General features: G+C 38.3%; 1 protein-coding gene across 1 annotated transcript in view; it reads right to left on the reverse strand.

The window, feature by feature from the left end:
• LOC117426498 (SH3 domain-binding protein 4-A-like) overlaps window positions 1-21,710 on the reverse strand; it is a 61,823-nt gene extending 40,113 nt beyond the window's left edge. The window contains exon 1 of the mRNA XM_034044137.3: window positions 21,613-21,710. The gene's annotated coding sequence lies outside the window, so the exon portion shown is untranslated. The remainder of the gene's footprint in view (window positions 1-21,612) is intronic.
• Between the last annotated feature and the right edge of the window lie 867 nt (window positions 21,711-22,577).

Consider the following 22,577-nt stretch of genomic DNA (forward strand, 5'->3'; position numbering starts at 1 on the left):
ACGCTTGGCTGATCGCTTCGTGGAACATCTGAGAAGTATACGAATTAACACCTCTACCTTTCCTGTCGCCAGACATTTTAACAGAAATGACCACACTATAGAAGACATCACAATTTGTGGGATGGTTCAATGCTATGGCACTTATGCTGTCAGGGAACAAAAGGAATGTGAACTTATTTTCAAACTAGGCACTTTGGAGCCATTTAGAGCGAACATTCTATTCTGAGGTCATCATCATCATCATCATCATCATCATTCTGGAAGTGCTGTACTGTTGGTTCATTCATTTTTTTACTTCTAATTAATGAAAGGTGGTTCTAAATTCTTTTATATAAAGTGGTTCCAGTCTCTCCAACATATTTGATTTCATCACATTTTTCACAGGCTATTCCATAAACATTGCTATTTTTACAGTAGGTATTAGTTTTTAGTGGATATATTAATATATACTGTATATATTATTTATTTCTTAGCAGACGCCCTTATCCAGGGTGACTTACAATTACAAGATATCACATTATTTTTTACATACAATTACCCATTCATACAGTTGGGTTTTTACTGGAGCAATCTAGGTAAAGTACCTTGCTCAAAGGTACAGCAGCAGTGTCCCCTACCTGGGATTGAACCCACAACCCTCTGGTTTTTTAAAAAATGTACACAAAAAGTTTAAAAGATTAAAAAATCTTTTATTTTCAGGTCGTTTTGGGCAAAAGGCCTTCTTCAGCTGTTTAAAAAGAAAAGTAAACAGCGCAGTAAACTTGTTGTTATTCAAGGATTGTAATTATACAAAAATTCTGTGGATGATGTCATGATTATTAGAATAGAATGTTCATTCCCAGAGGTTCCAAAGTTCCCAGTGCTGTAGGTATTTGTACTCCACTTTCCAATGATTTGCATTGTGTGCCTCACACATATCTGCATAGGGTGGTACAAACCTCAATCATCTGCCATAAAGAATAAGAATACTGTACCTAAAAAGATATGTAAATAGATGCGTGTAAGCCATACAAATAGAATGCAACAATACAAGAAAACCCTAGAGTTTCTTTATGTCTTCATTTGGTAGATCTGTAGAACAAATATGATTACACTTACATACAATACAGTTTTTTAGTTAGTTTTTTGGGGGGGGGTGGCGGAGTGTCCCACCCCTATGTATTATTATTTGTATTTTTGTTTGCGGCACGGATAAAAGCGCTGCGTCTTTTATTATATTTAAAAACCCCGTGAGGATGCATGGCTGATCAGCTACTGATTATTTAACTAGCTGACAGTCATGCATCCTTACCAAACGCATGCAGACTCTGGCCGAGGGATAATAAGATAATTAACAACTAGTTAATCCCTCGGCCAGAGTATATAAACCTGCAGCTCTCTGCACTCGAGGTTGGGTGTACAGAGGAGAGTACGGGGAGCGGAGTGAGCGAGCAACATTTAAAAAATCAGTAGCTGATCAGCCATGCATCCTCACAGGGTTTTTAAATATAATAAAAGACGCAGCGCTTTTATCCGCGCCGCAAATAAAAATACAAATAATAATACATAGAGGCGGGACACTCCGCCACAGGGGGTTATTTTGCTGTTTTTTCCCCCCTCTTTCCTACCTCATCTCTTCCTATCTCGCTAGCTAAACTGTCCTGAGGATCACAACTTTCAGGCTCACTGTCTTGGTCGGCAAATAGAAGACCAGCAGCCTGCAGTGCAGTGTGTTTTTTTGTCATTCTAAAAATAAAAAAGAAAATAAACAAGAGGAGTAATTCAAGACATAAATATACAGCACTGCCAGGGCAAACTTATTTTCTTCAGACATGTTTGAGGGAGTTTGAACCTGTGGAAGTTTCCCGTGTCACTCAATCTAATAAGCTGCCAGCTATGCCCTTCCACACATATTTAAATAATATTTGACTTTATTGTAAATCAATCAGAAAAAAACATGTAAACATTACTTCAACTAATTTAGCCGTAAGCATTTTTTTTAGCAGTAAGCATTTTACAAGCTCTCATTAACAGCAATGTACATCCAAAAAGAATGACATACTATATATTTATATATAGGTTTATAAAAATCCTTTTAGATTGAATTAAGTAAATATCAGAAACTAACCTCAGAGTAGAGAGATGCTGATGGACTGTACGGAAAACTAGTCCTATACTTCACAGCGCAAGCACCGCCTCCTTCTGTTTTGTTTGGCTGTCAACAACATCACTTTCATATGTGATTTCCTAAAAGAAACCTGAATGACAGCATATATTAAATAATAGACCAATCGAAAGCAGAAGTTGTGGTGCTTATTGTGGTGATGTAATGTTTTCAAGTTTCTTGTTGTTTTAGCCAATAGCTTCTGTTTAGTAACGGTACAGCGATATGTCGCAAATTCTCACCACTGGCACAGAGTCGCTGGCATTCAAAGTGTTAAGTGTACAAAAATGTACCCGCCACTGTGGCGTATAAGTGTGAAATTTACCCGCCACAAACCAAATTAACCCGCGTTTGGCGGGTGGGCTGGTGTTAATTTCGATTCCTGCAATTGTGTTTATAGTTTTCTCCATTTTGGAAGACTTCGATATTATTGATATTGAAATACGTGCACGATATCGATATACAATTTTCATAGCGTTGCCCATCCCTAATATATAAAATCAGAGGTCGGCACAGGTACCCGAAAATCCGGGTAAAACCCTGGTTTTAAATTACCCGACGCTACCCGGGTCTCTTTTTACAACCCGGTTTTCGATTTATTAATTTGAGAATTTAAAGAATATGTAAAAAATATGACAATACACCTGTAAGCGCGGGACTCTGGCCAGCGTAAGAGACCATATTAAAACAAGCTTTTGCATGAAGCCTTTTCTTAACTGACAGGATATCAGTGTTTTACAGAAAACAATAACACAGCGAGCGGCAAGTACACCTCAATAATAATAGCAGCAGTGTGGAGTAGTGGTTAGGGCTCTGGAGTCTGGACCGGAGGGTTGTGGATTCAATCCCCAGTGGGGGACACTGCTGTTGTACCCTTGAGCAAGGTACTTTACCTAGATTGCTCCAGTAAGAAAAACCCAACTGTATAAATGGGTAATTGTATGTAAAATAATGTATAATGTATATTATGTATAATGTGAAATAATGTATAATGTGATATCTTGTAACAATTGTAAGTCGCCCTGGACAAGGGCGTCTGCTAAGAAATAAATAATAATAATAATAATAAATAATAACTGTGGCAACTATTCTCAGGAACTAAATCGTTAACATAACTAAAGGGCTCTACAGTGTGACTAATTTGGTCGCATATATGACTAAAAATTTGCTTGCGTGAACGTAAATTTTTATTTAGACACACATGAAATTTCTAAAACGTGATCTTTTTTTTTTTTAGCCAACAGTATAAAACATAAAAAAAACAGATAAAACTCTCATAGCTCAATTGCAATGTACTCTGGGAATGTAGTTTATTGTTGTCCACTGCGCACTGTTAATTACACATTAAAAACTACAAATCCCATACCCTGCCAATTTCACTGATTTATCAGTGTGATGGCTACTCGTTTCCAGACAGTTTGAAAACTTATCAAACCAAGATGAGGAAAATTACAGATTATTTCATGTGATTGGAGAAGTTTCAAAAGAAAAATGATGAATAAAATTCAGATATCAGGGCATGAAGTTAAGGTCATGAAGAGCAAGGCAATGTTGCTTTCATTGGGCGTTCAGGGGCACCAAAGCAGTTCTAGGGGGCAAAAATGCAAAACATAAATCCAACCCAAGGGCACCATTCATAAAACAGCAAAAACAAACACAGAGAGCCTATTATGTTGAATAAATTTGAATTCAAACAAACACAAATCAATGTTTTCTGAGAGATTCATACTAATTGTTACAAAAATAAAATATAGGTCACTTTTCCATTGTAAAAATAAAATGGTATAAAAATATTCAATTTAAAAACAAATTTTCATAATGAAAAAATACAAAGGGTAATTTGGCAAAAAATAAATATTCAGGGTATTTTTTTTATTAAACTCCGTCACACACCACTGACTAATAGATAGATTAGAGGCTTTGATACAGCCTTAGTGATACAACTGCACAAATAAGCAATGTCAGTGAAGAGAAAGTTAAAAAAAGATAGCATTTCAGACAAGCTGAAGATTTACTCATGGCTGGAGTTTAATAATGATAGTGGTCAAATCAGTTGTTCGATCTGCAGTGTCTGCACAGCTGTAGTTTGCTGACCGCTGTTTCAAAACCTGTACAAACAACTCGGCTTTGAAAAAAAAAAAAATAGAAATAGAAACTTCGTCAGGCAATGGAGAGTGCTCAGCATCACAATGATGAACAGCTGGATGTACATAATGTTAGATGTTTACATTTGAGAGACTTCATATAGTTTCACAGTTCTTGAACGGCCACTTTCAGACCCAGGGAAATGTGCTGCTCTGTGGGGATTTCAACGCCAGGACAGGCTCAGAGCCTGACTGTATTAGCACACAGGGTAACAGCCATGTATTTGGACAGACCCCTCTGTACCTCAGACCCACCACAATACAGAGAAACAACCCTGACCGTGCTGTAAACATGAATGGGAGAGAGTTAGTGCATCTGTCAAGCCCTGGGTCTGTACATCGTTAATGGCAGGATAAAAGGGGACTCTTTAGGGAGGTTCACTTACTGCTCAGCTCTTGGGACAAGTGTAGTTGACTATGCCATCACTGACATGGACCCCTCCTCTATCAACGCATTCACTGTCAGGCCACAAACCCCCCTGTCAGACCACAGCCAAATCACTGTGTTCCTTGAAAAGAATTGGACAACCCAGGAACACGCACACACAGCCCTGTAAGCTGTACAACTTAAACCAGACATACAGATGGGCAGCAAACAGCACAGACGAATTTACCAAAGCAATTAGTTCCACCAAAATCACTAACCTTATTAATATTTTCAATATAACACAATACCAACATAACAAGACAGGCGTAAATCTGGCCGTTGAATGCATAAATGAAATATTCCAAAAAGCAGCAATTAAGGCAAACCTAAAAAAAAAAAATCAGAAACCCAAATCCAAAGTAAAATGGTTTGATGATGAATGCAAAACTACTAGGAAAAAACTAAGACAATTATCTAATCAGAAACATCAGCAACCACACAACCCAGATTTTCGTCTGCAGTACTGTGAAAACTTGAAACAATATAAACACATCAAACCAAAAACAAAAAAAATCACATGCACAAAACTCTCACCGAAATTGAAGAATCCATCGATCAAAATCAGTTCTGGGAAATGTGGAATAATTTAAACACAACAAAACCGTAGGAATTGGCTATTCAAAATGGAACTATTTGGAAAGAATACTTTGAAAAAAGATTTAAAATTGGAACAAAAATGAATTCAGGAAAAATTTAAAATGCTTGAGTCACCAATTAAAAATGACCAAAACCCACTAGACACCCCAATCACCCTGCAATAGTTAACAGAGAAGCTCCAAACACTTAAATGCAGAAAACCCTGCGGCCCTGACAGCATCAGAACTGAGATGCTCAAATACAGCAGCCCTGAGCTGCAGAAGGCCTTGCTTAAATTATTCAACCTGGTACTGAATTCAGGCTGTTTCCCTGACATCTGGAATCAAGGGCTTGTATCCCCAATTTACAAGAATGGAGACAAATTCGACCCCAACAACTACCAGGGCATCTGTGTGAGCAGTAACCTGGGGAAGGTGTTCTGCAGTATTCTAAACACCAGGATACTGGCCTTTCTTACCGAACACAACGTCCTGAGTAAGAGTCAGATTGGGTTTCTACCAAAACACAGCACTACTGACCATATTTACACCCTACACACCCTTATTAATAAACACGTCCACCATAAACATAAGGGCAACGTTTTTGCATGCTTCATTGATTTTTAAAAAGCATATGATTCTATTTGGCACGAGGGTTTACATTATAAAATTCTCCAAAGCGGAGTAAGGGGTAAAGTTTATGTTATAAATCAATGTATTCGGAAAAAAAGTGCAGAATAAAAATTGACAACAAAAGAACAGAGTTCTTCTCACAGGGGCGTGGAGTGAGACAGGGCTGCAGCCTGAGTCCAACACTGTTCAATATATACATCAATGAGTTAGCGGTGATGTTGAAACAGCCTACAGCTCCTGGCCTCACTATACATGACATGGAAGTCAATTTCCTGCTCTATGCAGATCACCTGGTCCTGCTGTCACCCTCAGAACAGGTGCTGCAACAGAAAATGACTCTGCTAGAGCAGTTCTGTCAGACCTGGGCCCTAGCAGTGAATTTGAAACAAAATCATGATCTTCCAAAAAAAGGCCAGATCTCAGGAAAACAGATACCACTTTACTCTAGGCAACACCGGCCTAGAACACACACTGAATTACAGTTACCTCAGACTAACAATCAATGCCTCAGGGAGCTTTGGCCTCGCAGTGAATGCATTAAAAGAAAAAGCTCACAGAGCTTTCTATGCCATCAAAAGAAGGCTATATAAAATAAATCTACCCATTAGAATCTGGTCCAAAATTTTTGACAGCGTCATCCAGCCCATTGCGTTATATGGAAGTGAGGTATGGGGTCCACTCAGCCAGCAGAACTACACAAAATGGGACAAGCATCCTGCAGAAACTCTGTATGTAGAATCCAGAGGAAAACACCGAATCATGCATGCAGGGCTGAATTAGGCCGTTACTACTGCTCATCCATATTAAACAGAAACGACACCCTTGCAGAGTATCTCATCACTGTCAGAGTGGCGCACCCAGTAAAGGCACTCCGTGTGGAGTGCAGGATGCGCCCTATAGCCTAGAGATCACAGGTTCGAATTGTCATTGCCGACAGTGACAGGGGGTTCCTAGGGGGCGGCGCACAATTGGCCGAGCGCCACCCAAGTAGGGAGGGATAAGGTCAGCAGGGGAATCCAAGGTTCACCACGCACCAGCAACCCCTGTGTTTGATAGTCTGCAGTGGAGCCATTCAGATCTGTGCTGTCCTCCAGCACTATAGGTCTGGTGGCTTTGCTGTGGATCCACAGTGTGAAAAATGGCGGATTGGCAGGAACACATTTCGAAGGACGCATGTATAAGCCTCTGTTTCCCGAGTCACCAGGGGGTTGCAGCAGTGAAACAGGATAAAAACAATAATTGGGCATTCCAAATTGGGGAGAAAACTGAGGTAAAAATGAAAAAAAGGCAGAACTACTGAGAATGTATTACACAAAAATAAATGAACAGAAATCGATGCACTTCTCAAGATTGTGTTTCATTCACTATTATGTTATCTCTCCTACTTGTTTCATAATGCAGGGAGCTACTACTTGAACCACATATCTACTTGCTCAGTTTTGGGTTTTTTTGGAGTAAGAATTTGAGCAACACTAATACTTATCAACCAATTTGTGTTCATTTTTAGCGTAGGTGTTTTGGGGGGGGGGGGGGGGGGGGAATAACAGCAAATTACAAAACAGCAATGGTCATTGGAATGTCTATATAAATAAGCCATTTATATACACTGAAGATATGAAAGGAGTTAGAATGTGTATTGCACCATTGCATTTTAAAGTATTGCAAGTTTAAGACCATTCTGTCTAATCTCGTCTTTCTGCAGTACTGTACTTGACAACTGTAAGTTCACATTATTAATGGTCCAAGCAAAGTTGCTGTGGATCCCTATTGTTATTGTTAAGATTATTAGGCTTCCAAGCTGGCAACAGCTCTTGTAAATTACTGTGTGTGTGGGACTGAGTAGGAACTGCTTTCTGGATTTCAAATAAAAAATATTGGACTGTATTTAAGAATTACAACTAACTGAATTGCCTTAAAGCTGTGGACTGTGTATAAAAATACTTCGAGATCTCCGATGGCAGCTGAGATATCGCGGGAGTTGGAGGACATTAAGAAGCACGAGTGCAGGCAAGCGCAGCACGCAAAGTGCAGCGTGGTAAGTGCAGAGTTTATCTGCGTCTTGTAAGCAGTTTTGAAGCAGTACCATATGTACGACTGTTACCAAAGTAAAATTTTTAATTATTTTTTTTTTCACAGGAATTTCAAAGGTTGAAGGCTACAACTGTTTTACTGATTTTTTATATATATATATATATATATATATATATATATATATATATATATATATATATATGTTAAGCCAACTATTAGAAGTGGCTATAAGTCAACTTTAACTATTTTTCCTCTAAAAGACTTTATATATTTTAATTTATTAATTCCTGAACTTTCACAAAAGACACCCCTGTTGGTATGATATGAAGGTTGGTGGAGATTGCGTGGAACTATTTTCGCTCATACCACAAAATCTTTGAACCAAGTACTAAAAATTAAGCATGTATACACAAGAAACTTGTATTATATTTATTTGCTGTTAAAGCTTACCTTCATAAATGTTTTAATACTTTGTGAGCATGAGCATGAGCAACTACGTTTTCTGAAAACTAATTCCGATATCAAAAGTCATGTAAACACAGTTTTCGGAAAATGCATCGGAATATTCCTTGGGTCAGTTTTCGGAAAACAGCACCTAGAAATTTCCGATTCAATTCCGAAAACGAACCAAATGTATATCATGTAAACGCACTTTTCGGAAAACTTATAGTGTACTGCACATGTGCAAACTTTGACCTTCATTCCTGCACGTGGTTTTAGAAAACAGAGAAAATAATAATATGTAGTCAGTCTGCATGGATCCATTTGCTCCGTTGAATCTGATTTTGTCATATACTTGTGCTTGCTAGAACCAAAGTAATTGTATTTTATCTTGCTCTTAATTGTATTAATACTTGTACTGTGATTCTAGAAATGTATTTTTGTTTACGACTGTAAGTCGCCCTGGATAAGGGCGTCTGCTAAGAAATAAATAATAATAATAATAATAATAATAATAATAATAATAATAATAATAATAATAATAAAGTTAGGGATAAGGTAATATTTGTCCATATGTATTTTTTTAATAGCCCATACTGAAGCAGCACATGTTTTCCAGCTTTAAAATTACGTGATAATTTAAAATAATGTCTGCAAAAGAAACTGGTAATATAGAACAGGATGAGCTGTTGGAAAGGCTGATTGCACATTGTGGGGAATCTGAAAAGAGGTATAGGATAGTAATCTTTGAATTTAAGTCCTGACACTTCGATAAAGCACTTGTTATTGGATTGGTCTCCATTCTATCGCAGAGAAAATGTCCGGTCTGTTCAAATCGTACTTAGGGTACTACAGTACTTTGCATGCGAAAATATCCTGCTTTTTCCGAAAACTTCAATCCATGTTGTGACAGGGTGGCTGAGTCGTCTGACGTCAGGCCAGAAGCAGGAAAGGAAAAATACTGACACCAGGGACTGCAGTTAAAATAAAGAAAGACGCGGTGGAGCCGCAGTTTTATTTACAAATAACAAAAATAAATAAAAGGTTTGAACAAAAAGAAACTTGCTCACAGAGCGAAAATAAAACAGGTAAACACAACAAAATCACAAGCACAAAATAAATGAAACAACACAGGTCAGGCTGGGCAGATTGCCTTCACTGTTCCTATGTCTATTCTTTTAAGTTTCAGTTTTCGCTCTCCTCCTCACTCTCTACGCTCCTCTCGTACACCAACCCTGAACATGGAGAGCTGCAGGCTTTTTATACAGGTGACCATCTCCCGATTAGCAACAAATTAAATCACCTAATCAATTCGGGAGATGGCCACCTTCTGCACGAGTTTACTAATTACCGTGTGGATGGGGCTTCCCATCCCCGCTACTAAATAATAACAAACAAACGGCTACGCCGTCACATCTATAAACAAAACAATAACAAAATATGTGGCGCTTCGCCGTCATATAAATACACTAACTAAATTATAATACAATAATAATAATAATAATAATAATAATAATAATAATAATAATAATCAAATACAAAATAACACAGGGGCGGAGGGGGACCCCGTTCTAAAAATAAATAAACAAAACAATGTACAGGGCACCTCGCCCTGTTACACAAGTATACAGTTGATTTCTAATTAGACTTTCTATCGTTAATCATGTAAACACAGAAAAGTGACGTTTTAAGAAAATCAGTTTTCTGATTCAGTTTTCCGAAAATATTAGTTTTTGGGAAACACTTTGCACCACAGGAGCCGCTGCACAGTGTCCACCGAGCACCGCATGCACCGGGTACTGTGAGCACTACGTGCGGTATATATATATATATATATATAGACACACACACACACACACACACAAGGAAAGTCTGTCATTTGTGAGAGAGGATAGGCTATAAGAATTCACTTTCTTGTTACGGAAACAACGTTTCCTGTAAAGTTATTTATTATAGGTGACAAAACATGGCATTTTTACATTCTTTACGAGTTTTATTTTATATTTGCTCACCTTTCAGTGCGTCCTAATAATGTTTTTATTTGGTTGAATAATCCTTAAACTTTGATTTGGTTGAATATGTTACTTTCTTTAAAGAAATGTGTTAATCCTGATGAAAATGACTTAACACAAATGTTATCATTAATTTGAATCTAATAATTGAAAGTATTTCTACCCACAAAATAAAATACTCAACCTTAACATCAAAAATACAAATACTTAGTGATAAAATGTATGATATTATTATTATTATTATTATTATTATTATTATTATTATTATTATTAATAATAATAAAAAGTCTTAATAATCTATTGAGTTAAAGTTAAGTATGATGCAAGCAAAAATGCTGATGTACATTTTAAAAATATTTAAATTATTATTGATTAGACATTATGCAAGCAAGATATTTCAGTTTTTTTATTTTTCTTAAAAATATTTCCCAACATAAAACCAATGTCACCTTACAATAATTGATTTTGAGTTTCAGTGTTTTAAAATAAAATATCAAACAGAACGAAATTTCAATGTACCATTTGTAATTCAGTAATATGAGAGAATTGGTCAGGGGTCTGAATACTTTTGCAAGGCATTGTATATATAATAAACATAAGCACATCTTATGGTCTCAGGTTGACTCATGTAAACGGAACTTGTCAAACAGTAAGAATGCTCATATTTGAATAGTCTTTCAAAATTCAGAGGGAATTTGCGATTAAAAACGCTGTACCCAATTTAATTAGTGGTGACAGCGGGTCCCTTCTCCTGTACAGTGCAATGGGTTTCATTTATTACTCAGGACAGCTCGTATGTATCTTAAAAAAGGGTGGCAGGAGGGTGACTTCATACTGATTTCAAGTCCCAACTCGGAATGGTAGACTGCATTAACCTTCTACTGTCTGAACTCACATTCAATTGATTGACAGTCATTATGCTTGTAGACAAAATGTTGAGTCTATATCTAAAAGATTAACCTTCAGCAACTGAACAAAATGTTGGCAAAATGTAAATGTTTATTTTCCATCAGGCTCAAATCCACCTGGATCTGAGCTGCTTTGAGCTTGTTTGAAGAATCCCAAGTACTAGCACTGAAGAACTTCCTTGTTCCATTCAAATCACGTGACACAGTGACCTTTCAACTCTACTTGCTCCACATACTATTCATTTATATGCAAAAAATCCATAAAGTCACAAAATTATTGAGTGTTTACAAGATACTGCATTGTGCTCCGAATATTCTTTCAATAACATACATGATTGAGGGGAATTCTGAGACCCAGGACTGGGTGCAGTAGGGCTGCTGAGAGCTTCTCACATAAACTCTGTAAACATGGCAGCTATACAATGTACTGTAATCCCAGTAAAACTGACGAGCCAGGGAAATAAACAGAAGGTTTTAAGCTTCACAAGCAAGGTTATAGACTGTGACTCACCACACAGAAAACAGGTTCAAATAAATTAAAAAATCTGTCCTTTTAAGAGAAGTGCGTACTGTAGTTTGGAGGATTAAAGCAATGTTTTAATGCAGTGGCGATGGATTAACAGAATGTCTCACAGGAAACCAGTGGAAAGCGTGTGGGCAGGACAGAGCAGGGGGCTGCTGTACTGTATTGCTGCTCTACACTCTTGCTGCCTGTGTTTATCGAAGCTGGGGGAGCCGACCCCAAAACAGGAAGTGGCTCACAAAAGTGGAAAGGAAATGCCTGGTGACGGGGAACCCCAGCCAGATTGGAGCTCTTTATAGTGGCTTCATTGTGATTAAAAGGATGCTACCCCCTCCCCTTTTGATCTAAATTTGGATTCAAGATCTGAAATACCGCAGGCAGAGGCCAACATTCCCTGCTCTTTTAGCCTAAAAATCTGATTATTTTTAGTTTATATATGAAATTGATGCATATGAAGAGTAAGGGACTACAGACTGCAGTCAGGCACAGTGAAACGTATTATTTTGAGTCACTAACAAAATAATTTCAGTAAATCTTACATAATATGTATGCCATTATTTTGTTCTAGGCCTCACATTTTACTATGTAAAAAGAAGCACACACTGTGCTTCACATGTATGATTTTGTTACGGTATTTTTTAATTAAGCTATGCGTGTGGGTGTACTGATTATTGCTGTGTTACTCACTTAGAACCATTGTATATCTGTAGTTGAATAATATTATATAAAGTATTCAGCAGCTGCAGAATACAGGTCCACAACCAGGACTCTGGTATAATCTACTACTCTCACAGCAGAGAGACAGGGAGGGGGAGAGGGAGCCCCAGTCCTGACTGAGCACCGCCCGCCTCTCTCCCATTCTGTCCTGTGCCTCTCTCAAGCAGAGACTGACAAATTGTGTCAAATTCTGTGGTGCTTTTCAGGGAGTGAAACCTGTGAACTAAAAAGTCAGATTCAAACTCCATTTGATGACTTACCCTGTACATGAATAAAAATAAATTGCAGCAAAAACACTGAATGGGCAAAATAAACAGAAACCTTGTCCATCTATAGCACACACACACACTTGTGTAAATGGGATGTCCCTCACATGACTGATTATTTTATATACGACATCCCGAGGTGCATTATTCCATAATATATAAATCTGCATCTCCCTGTCGCTGTCATTCACAATGGGGGAAAATAAGACAGCAGGCCTAACAGACACTGACAGACAGATAGACCTTCTGTATCCAGGACATCATGAATTCCTACTGATTCACAAGGAACAGTATTATGTCTCAGTATTATGTAGCCATCCAGGCTGGTGATAACAGAAGCATATGAATGTATCTCTCCAGAACACCTTGCAGACTTGTCACGTCATATCAGTGTGGTCCTGGCTGCCCTGCTGACAGTGTGACGGCAGGTGTTTGTACAGCACAGAAGGCATTAACAGTAAGCTGTTTTGTAATGTTGCAGATAGAGCAGGTCCATGGAGATATAACATCTCTGTGAACTTCCTTTTGGCAGTCGCATTGTAGACAGAGCATGACAGATAGCGAACAGACAATTGCAAGGCAAAACAGCCGAGGTGACTATAACAAGTGCACACTTTTCTAGCACTTAAAATATACTGTGTCTCAAATTGTTTATGTATCTCAAGCAAAAAAAAAGTGACTGCATTTTACAAAAGTAAGAGAAAGAGAAAAAAAATAGAAACACATGACATATGACTGTCAACGAGATGTATGGTCAAGATGGGCAGGCAGGATGGCACTGATTCTACGACAAACAGCTCACAAGATGTTCAATTGTACTGGAAGATTATGTGACTGTTCCTCAATGAATACCACAATGAATTTCTTCATAGCAAATGTCCCGCGTCCAGATGCATAAGAAGAAAGTCCCGATATTTACACATTTTGCTCTTCGTGCGGCTGACACATCTGCTTATCACTAACTTACCGGTATACAAAGGTAAGAACGCTTCATTGTGTCTATGTTTACTGTCCTGCTGGTTGTATGGTGTTGAGTTGAGGGGATACGTCTATTAGTATATGATAAGAGTGTTTTTTGTGTATGACCCCTTTCATGTGTATGATGCACATAACACCACCCACACGATGGCGATTGAAAAGCGCATATTTCTGCAGTTCTGTTGTGTGAACTGTGCAGAACTTCAGAAATCTGCTCTACAAGAACGTACTCATTAATTTCTGTACTGCCGTTAAAGCGGCAGGGGTCGTATTTGTTTTTCCACGGCTGTAAAACAAATCCTCAATATTTTTGGAAGGTCGTAAATGGCTGTTTTTTAGTCGAGAATTACGACGGTACACCCCTTATCTGGAGCACTGTTTACAGGTGTTTTAGTTTGTTGCATCACATATTTCATTGTGAGGCCATTTCTGTTAAGTACTGTAATGAAGTCCCACTAACATAGTAAGGTGTATTCCTGGTTTTAATTGGACTGTTCCAGCCAAGAAATCTCAATCACGTAGTCTGTATTTATTCAATACCAATTTGAGTATTTATTTCAGCTTGTTGTGCCCAATTATACCTGACCTTTTTTTTCTCTTTATTGAATTTAGTAGTTACATTTTATGTGATTACTTTTGGAACACTAATAGAGATACTGACTTGGCAGAATTCTCTGTTTATCAAGGGAGCCTCTCTGCCTATAGCCTGCTCTAGATGAGGGAGCACCCTTTCTCTCAGGGGAGTGGAAGCATCTCAGTCCCCATGCCTCAAACCTCTAGACGAGGGAGCACCCTTTCTCTCAGGGGAGAGGAAGCATCTCAGTCTCCATGCCTCAAACCTCTAGACGAGGGAGCACCCTTTCTCTTAGTGGGGTGAGCAGTTCAATCATGCCCTTGGCTGGTGGAACCATCCTCTTTTTACATGCTTCACTCCCCCATTGGTGTTCTTATAGACTGTTAGAGCTTAAAAGCTTAGAGCCCCATTACTATGCCAACTGATGACAGAGGAGTTCTTTGGATTGCTGCTGTGCCTTGCGATGAAGGCATTTTCAGTAAAAGGCAAGCATAGCTGTCTTGTTATTCCCAGGAAGTACAAATACACCATGACTAGGGCCCTGTGAAAAATCACAATTTCACGGGCTGCGCGGAAATTGTGAAATTAGCCCAATAATGTGATTTTTACAATATTATTAAGAAATAAAAATAAGTTCATAATTATTTGTATTTCATACAAAAAAAAAATCACATTAACGAAACTGCTCTGATATGTGCCTGCGTGTAATATTCGCCATGCACACCATGTGACTATATGCAATCTAAGCGGGAAATTAAAATACTACACACTGTAAATAAGAAAATGGATGTCTCTAAAAAGACTAAAAATGTGTCTGCAGTAGATCACGTAAAGCAGTATCCAGCAGGAGTTTACACAGCAATTGAGGTAAGCTCTTCTGTACGTCCTGCAACGTTACTGTAGATCACTACTGAACTCGTCTGTTGACAGCAATTATTCACCGAAAGAGAAAGGCAGAAATCCAGCGCAGTACTGTGAGTGCTTTACTTGCAAAGAAACAAAAAACGGTGACTTCCATATTCCAAAAGTCCACTTACTATTTTTTGACCTGACAGAGGCGTTTTGAAAAACCAAAAGATACAAAATTCTTCAGACTGAGTGTAGCAAATGGTGGAGTGATTCCTTCATCAGCCCAGCTGAGACGAGAGTACTTACTTAAAGCTGCCGAGTATCACGAGCAGGAGATTATGGAATTGGTAAAACAGTCTGGTTGCTTGTCTGTGGTCACTGACGAGTTGACTGATGCATAAGATCAGTATGGGTTACACATTGTAATTGTTTTGCAAGACCTAAATGGTGAACATGCACCTGACGTACTAGAACTGAACGCTGTCCTTGCATATACACTTTAACTACAGGCTGTTAATTACAACACCGTTTCACAAGCTATTGTAAAGTGCTTGAATAGCTTTGATATTAATTTTGATGTCAGTGCATTTATCTGTATATTTGCTGTTTAAAAAAAAAATAATAATAATCTGTACACGTAATTTATAACATAGTTCCGAGCACATTCTGCGAAATACGATATTTACATGTGACACTGCCGTGAATTTTAAAGAAAATTTCCATGATTTTCACAGGGCCTTAACCATCGACACACTTAAGAGCACGTCTGATGTGTTGGCGTGACTGAGAAAACAGAAGACCCCATTTAAGGGTCAACAGCTTGTGCCTTCTGCTTACAAATGAAGGCTAATATTTAACATTAATTAATTGAAAAAGGCTACAAAATGTACTGGTTTAAAATGGTGGCCCTTACAAGGTGAAAGCTTGGGGAAGAATCGCTTTCTCCAGGATTGCATTTTATATTATAATTCTTGCTTATACTCCATCAATTTGAATTTAAACTTCTGATCGTGAAAATACATAGAACCTACACAGAAGTGTTGTGATGTTGTGTAAATAAAACATTTCAGTACTGTATGAATTATTAAATGCGTACTTGGCTGAAGCAACGAAGTTAGACAAAAATTTGTAAACAGAACCACAAGTTTGCTTGAAAAGAAAGGACTGGTTCACTGCTGCCTGCCAGGCACCTCACAGTCATAGAAAGTTCCACTGTCATCACACGCTGTTTGCTGAGAAACAATGGGGCCATTTGTGGTACATTGAATAAATGAGCCAAGTTGTTAATGTTCAGCAGCTTGCCAAGACTGATGTAGTGCCACCTCCTTATTTCTGTACACACACGCAAACACACACACACACACACACTGCAATACAACCTCAGCTCAACAGGAAGAAGAAGAAGAAGAAGAAGAAGAAGAAGAAGAAGACGACGACGAAATTAAAGTTGCAAGTATATTTTTGGAATCAAAGTGCATACAATTCTTTTCTCTTATTAAATTACTTCCTGCTCTAATAACAAATGCAACATGTTTAATCAGTTCTTAAGACACTGGGTATTGAAGAAACCGTTCAATCAGTGTCTCCTCAAGTTCACTGCACTGAGCTATGCTTATAAATAGTTAGCACATTTCACTTCAAAGCAAATAGGCCCTACTTGTTCCTTACTGGTCTTATAAACATTTTTATAGTCCACCTGGGAACTGCAGGGGGTCCCACAAGCATTGTACACTATTAAAGGAAGTCTTAGCAGGAAGAGGAGGGCGGGGTACATTGTTTTGATCCAAGGGGCAGGGGTTGTGTACAGCATTGTTATTTTAAATAGACTGCCCATAATTTGAATACCAATTCAAACAGCCCCTCGTTACATTTAAATAACCGACATGGACTGCCAATATCTGTTTTAACCGTAGTTGTTTCTCTTTAAATTATTACATTTACAAAGGTTTATGTTTACTCATTTCACAATATGATTGGGCAAAGACTTCAAGCGCAACCACCTTCTCACACTGTGGTTGTCTGATTTTTTTTGGATCGACATTATGTTTCCATCAACAAGACGAACAAATTTCAAGCGAACTTTCAAAATTTCACCCAAAAATATACTTGACCTTTATCATACAAAAACAGGTTTCCATTAAACTGGATTCATAATGACGTCACAAGCTTAAAAAATGGTTATGGCAAACATTTTCTTGATCTGAACAAAAAAAAAAGTTTGACATTTACATCCATTTTCTTCTATTTGCTCACTAGACTAGCGTATAAACTCTAGAAAATAACCAACCTCGCTGTGCATTCTGGTTATATAATGTGTTGCTGAACTGAAAATAGACCAGAAGGAACGACATGTTTCAGGTCGTCAACTGCCCACAGCCACCCGGGCTGATGATGAAGAAAGACTTGAGTACGCCCTGTTGTAACAAATGAAAGACTAATGGAAAGTAACACGCAGTGTTCATCCTCTGGGCATCTACTGTAGTTCTCAATAATAGCTCGTCAGTCGAATAACTGTATTTAATCATTAGACCGACTGAATCGTTTATATTTATTTTTATTTATTTATTTTAATGAAATGCCGCGGCAAATGTCTAATTGTCTGAGATCTGATGTCAATTAAAGACATTAAAATAATATTGTTTGAATGTGTAAAAAACATTTTCTACAGAACGAAATCTAAACTTTTTATAAGAAAATGTTTTATTCTATATCAAATTGTCGTTCATATTTTAAAGGAAAAGACAAACTTTATGCTGTCAATTAATGATTCATTAACATTGCTGTGATAAATTAGTTTTGGCACTGTGTTCTTCTTGAGTTTCAGGTTAACTGGGTGACTAACACGTTTGAACTTAACTGTGATTATTGTCTCTTGCTGATATTGAATGATCTCTCATTCAAACTACGCAACTGGTCAAAAATGTGTATTGTATTACTGCAATATGAATCAAATAAAACATGGTTGCATTTTATTCGGGACTCGTCAGACTTTTCATATTTTTTGAAGTTGTACTGTTTCCCTCATATGTAATTGAAGTAATTGTTTATTTTATATTATAATTGAATGTTGTAATACTAACGGACATGATATATTACGTGCTATGAGGTCAGTATTTTCTAGTGTCCGCCAACATGACTGTGTCGACACCCGCATATGAGTGTTATTTAAGTTGAATCACTGTAATTGTCCGGTGCTCCTCAACAAGTTTTTTTTTTTATATTACAATATATATATATATATATATTGTAGCGATCCTGGTTCACGCAGGCAGGCACACCCTCCCCTGCCAGCCTCAATTCCGCCCCGGACTTGATAACACTATGTAACACAATTTTTGTTCCTGGGTAGTAAGTGTTATTTCCTAATTGCTTATGCCTCAAAAGTATAGAAAATGGCTATTATTCCCCACAAACTTTGCTTTTGTGACCAGGACAGTGATATTTTGAAATTTACCTATTTCCAATGAGAAAACGGGCGAATTTGTGTCTTTTCGTTCACATAAAGTCAGAAGAAAACAACATATGAATCCAAATTAACATGTATTTATACTAAAGTAATACAAAAATGACTACGAAAGATTTAGAAGTGAGTAGTTTTTCGAGATTTATGATTATACTGTAAATCACTTTCACGAAATCAGCCCCCAAATATAGTCTCCCATCATGTTCTCGTTATACTGTCCTTGGTAGCGGCGTTCAAAGTCCAGTATATCCTGGTGGAAGCGCTCACCTTGCTCCTCCGAGTACGCTCCCATGTTCTCCTTGAATTTATCAAGATGAGCATCAAGGATATGGACTTTGAGGGACATCCTACAGCCCATTGTGCCGTAGTTCTTCACCAGAGTCTCAACCAGCTCCACATAGTTTTCGGCCTTGTGATTGCCCAGGAAGCCCCGAACCACTGCGACAAAGCTGTTCCAAGCCGCTTTCTCCTTACTAGTGAGCTTCTTGGGGAATTCATTGCACTCCATGATCTTCTTTAACAGTGGTCTGACGAAGACACCGGCTTTAACCTTTGCCTCAGACAGCTTAGGGAAGAAGTCTTGAAGGTACTTGAAGGCTGACGACTCCTTATCTAGAGCTCTGACATATTGTTTCATAAGGCCCAATTTGATGTGCAGTGGTGGCATCAGCACCTTCCGGGGGTCCACCAGTGGCTCCCACTTGACGTTGTTCCTCCCCACAGAGAACTCGGTCCGCTTGGAAGGGTCCACCATGCAGAAGTAGCAGTTGCTTGAGTGGTCAGTGGGTTCCCGCCAAATTCTTGGGATAGCGAACTTCATGGCTCTCTTTTCCCCTCTGTACCATCCTACAAAAATACATTTATTTCACCCATGACTAATGTGTAAGAGATTCTCGCAACATTTTTCATATATATTTTTTCAATAACATTGAAAATTGTAAAACATTTTAAAATTAAAAACTTTTACAATTTTAAAAATTAACAAATTTTATAGCATAAAATTCCGAGCAACAATTGTCCATCTTACCTTCCAGAGTTTTTTTGCAGTGCTCGCAGGTGAAATGAGGTGCCCAGGGTTTGTCTTGATCCACGACAGGCATGCCGAAATATGCCTTGTAGGTCTCACACATCTTAGCAGATGCTTCCACGGAGTACTTTTTCGCTCTTGTCTTGATAAATTGGCCGCAGACATAGCAAAATGTGACTGCCGGATGCTTGCAGCCTCTTGATGCCATCTCAGAAAAATGCAGATATGTATCCACTTAGGCAGCTGGAACTAAACTGAACTGGTGGGCTTAAGGCCCCTGTATTTATACAACTATTTATATTACTGGAAAGTTCTAGAAAGTTCTAGAAGTTACTCCAAGTTTACTCAGCACTGAATCTATCTGGAATGTTCTGGAAAATAGGTAAATTTCAAAATATCACTGTCCTGGTCACAAAAGCAAAGTTTGTGGGGAATAATAGCCATTTTCTATACTTTTGAGGCATAAGGAATTAGGAAATAACACTTACTACCCAGGAACCAAAAAAAAATAATTTGTTACACAGTGTAACCAGGCTGCAGTCCGACGAGTGAGTGCTGGGGTACCTGCGGCTACTTCTGACACCAATGCTGTGATCTCGGTTCCCGCAGGCAGGGCACATCACACAGGGCGAGGCAATCCACACACAGGCGGTGGGCGGACGCGAAACCAGGACCTCTCGCACCGAAGCATAGGGCCGATACCGCTGTACCAGAGCCGACTCCCTTGCAAGGAGCGTATATCGGGCTTATGTCTCTGTGTGTGATTACGTCACCTACCAGCCCTGCTGCTGCCTTCCCCCGTGCACGGTACACTAGTGGGGAGCAATTACATCTGTGGCCAAAAGTTTCCCAGCACTACATAATTAACCAATGGTGCTTCAAAGTCGAATATAACCTGCTGAACAATGCTACGTTAACATATTGAATTACTACTTTGTAGTTTTCCATGTGACTGAAAAAAGTATGCGCTAGCTCATAAAATTCGCTCGGAAAGTATTTCCATTGCATTTGTGCGCATCATTTATCGTACAGGATACATTTTTATCCACCCCTATCAAACGTATTTTGATTTATTTATTTTGATTTTATTTATTTATTGTTCCCGCGCATGTTAGTTATCGAGCTTGTTTTTTTTTTGTTTGTTTGTTTGTTTGCTTGTTTTACGCATGAGTTTTAGCGCATAAAAAAGTTGAATGGAAACACTATTGATGAGATGGTTCGTGGTGGTTAGTGCTTGCTAATGAATACAAGTCAACACCAATGGATTTACAAACACGGTCAACAAGATAAAGAAGCGAGGGATTGGAATGTCCTATCAATTATAACGGGAATGAATCACTAACCGTCCTCTAAAAGTAACTCTCAAAAAAAAAAAAAAAAACTTGAAAGAAAATTCCAGCAGAAACCAATACTGTATGTTGCTACTTTCTGTGGAGCATATATCAAACGGAGCGGTCTGACCGACTCAAAAAGGAATGGAATGTACTACTAACAGTTATGAGTCAAACACATTTTGTTTCTGTTTTTCTTTGAAGTCAAATACTTTTGTACTTGTTTTAAAATGAAAATAAAAATTAGCTTTACTAAAAGAACAGTCATCCACGGCAAAAGATATTGAAGTTGGCTGCAAAAAAAATCCAAAGCTAGCTCCAACAACACATTCTCTCGAAATATAGTATATTATTAAATGCGAACAGGTTGAAAACTAAACAGAAACTGTTCCTGTCCATCAAACATAAAACACTGCCGTTTACAGCGCTACAGTGTATATCTGTAGCAAAAGGAACCTTCATATTCAACCATGGCAGAACACAAATGTATTAAAACTGAGCTTCAGGTACTATTCATCACACAGACAGTTCAAAAGCAAACTGCACACTTAAGACATTTGTGTGACTTACCCGTGCAAATGTGGATGAACTCGTTTACACTAGATGTTCCTCAGTAGGTACTATTCCTTTGTCAGTTTTCACTGTGCTGGTGAAAGATGAGGTTACTGGTGATGTCATCGTGTGAGGGAGGGGCTGGAGCCAGCAGCCCCGCTGATGTCACTCAACCGCGCTGTTCAGATTACTTCCAGCATTCCAGCAAATTGCGCACTAAGAGTCACACGTGTTTAAAGAATCTGTACATTTATGTGCAGCCCTTCAGTGATATTTGCTATTTCTTTCTCTTTGTAACTTTAAGGAGAGTGCGTTGTATAATTAAAAAAACAAATCCACATTCATCGACCTTTTCAGTGTTGTATTAGAACAAGTTATTACTCAAGTCATCTGTGGTTTGAAGCAGTGGTGTAGTCGAGGGTATATGCAGGTAAACGGGGTTTACCCACTTTTAATTTGGGCAGTATAGCGTTTACCCACTTCTCATATAAGGGATACAGAGTTTACTCGCTTCTACTGACAGTCATTGCGCTTTAAAAAATCGTTTCTTTTATTTGCAGAACCATAACACCTCCAAATAACGTATATCATTATTAAAGGAGGCAACCTCAGTAACCTTCCTCAAGGGAATATTTTACAAGAAAACACTCGACCCGCTGCAGAATAAAGTTGTTCAAAAAGGGGGGAAGGGGGGCATCCCTCTGTCTCTCTCTGGTCATTCAGCAGACACCCACAATTGACGTAGCAGGTAACTAACAAATCCCCCCCTGTACAGTGCTGAATAACAACTATTTGGGTGGGGGGGACATTATTTATTTTTTTGGAAGAGAGATTTTTTTTTTCTTTAGTTTGTGCTATTTACAAAACCCAAATCATTCTTCAAACAGTGTTGTCACTGTCCCTGTGGAACTGAGTGCCGGAAATGCATTTAATGGCTTTCATTTTTGCCCCTGATGTCCTCCAACCCCCCCCCCCCAAAAAAA

Source organism: Acipenser ruthenus, chromosome 11 (assembly GCF_902713425.1).
Source record: "Acipenser ruthenus chromosome 11, fAciRut3.2 maternal haplotype, whole genome shotgun sequence".
Taxonomy (NCBI): domain Eukaryota; kingdom Metazoa; phylum Chordata; class Actinopteri; order Acipenseriformes; family Acipenseridae; genus Acipenser; species Acipenser ruthenus.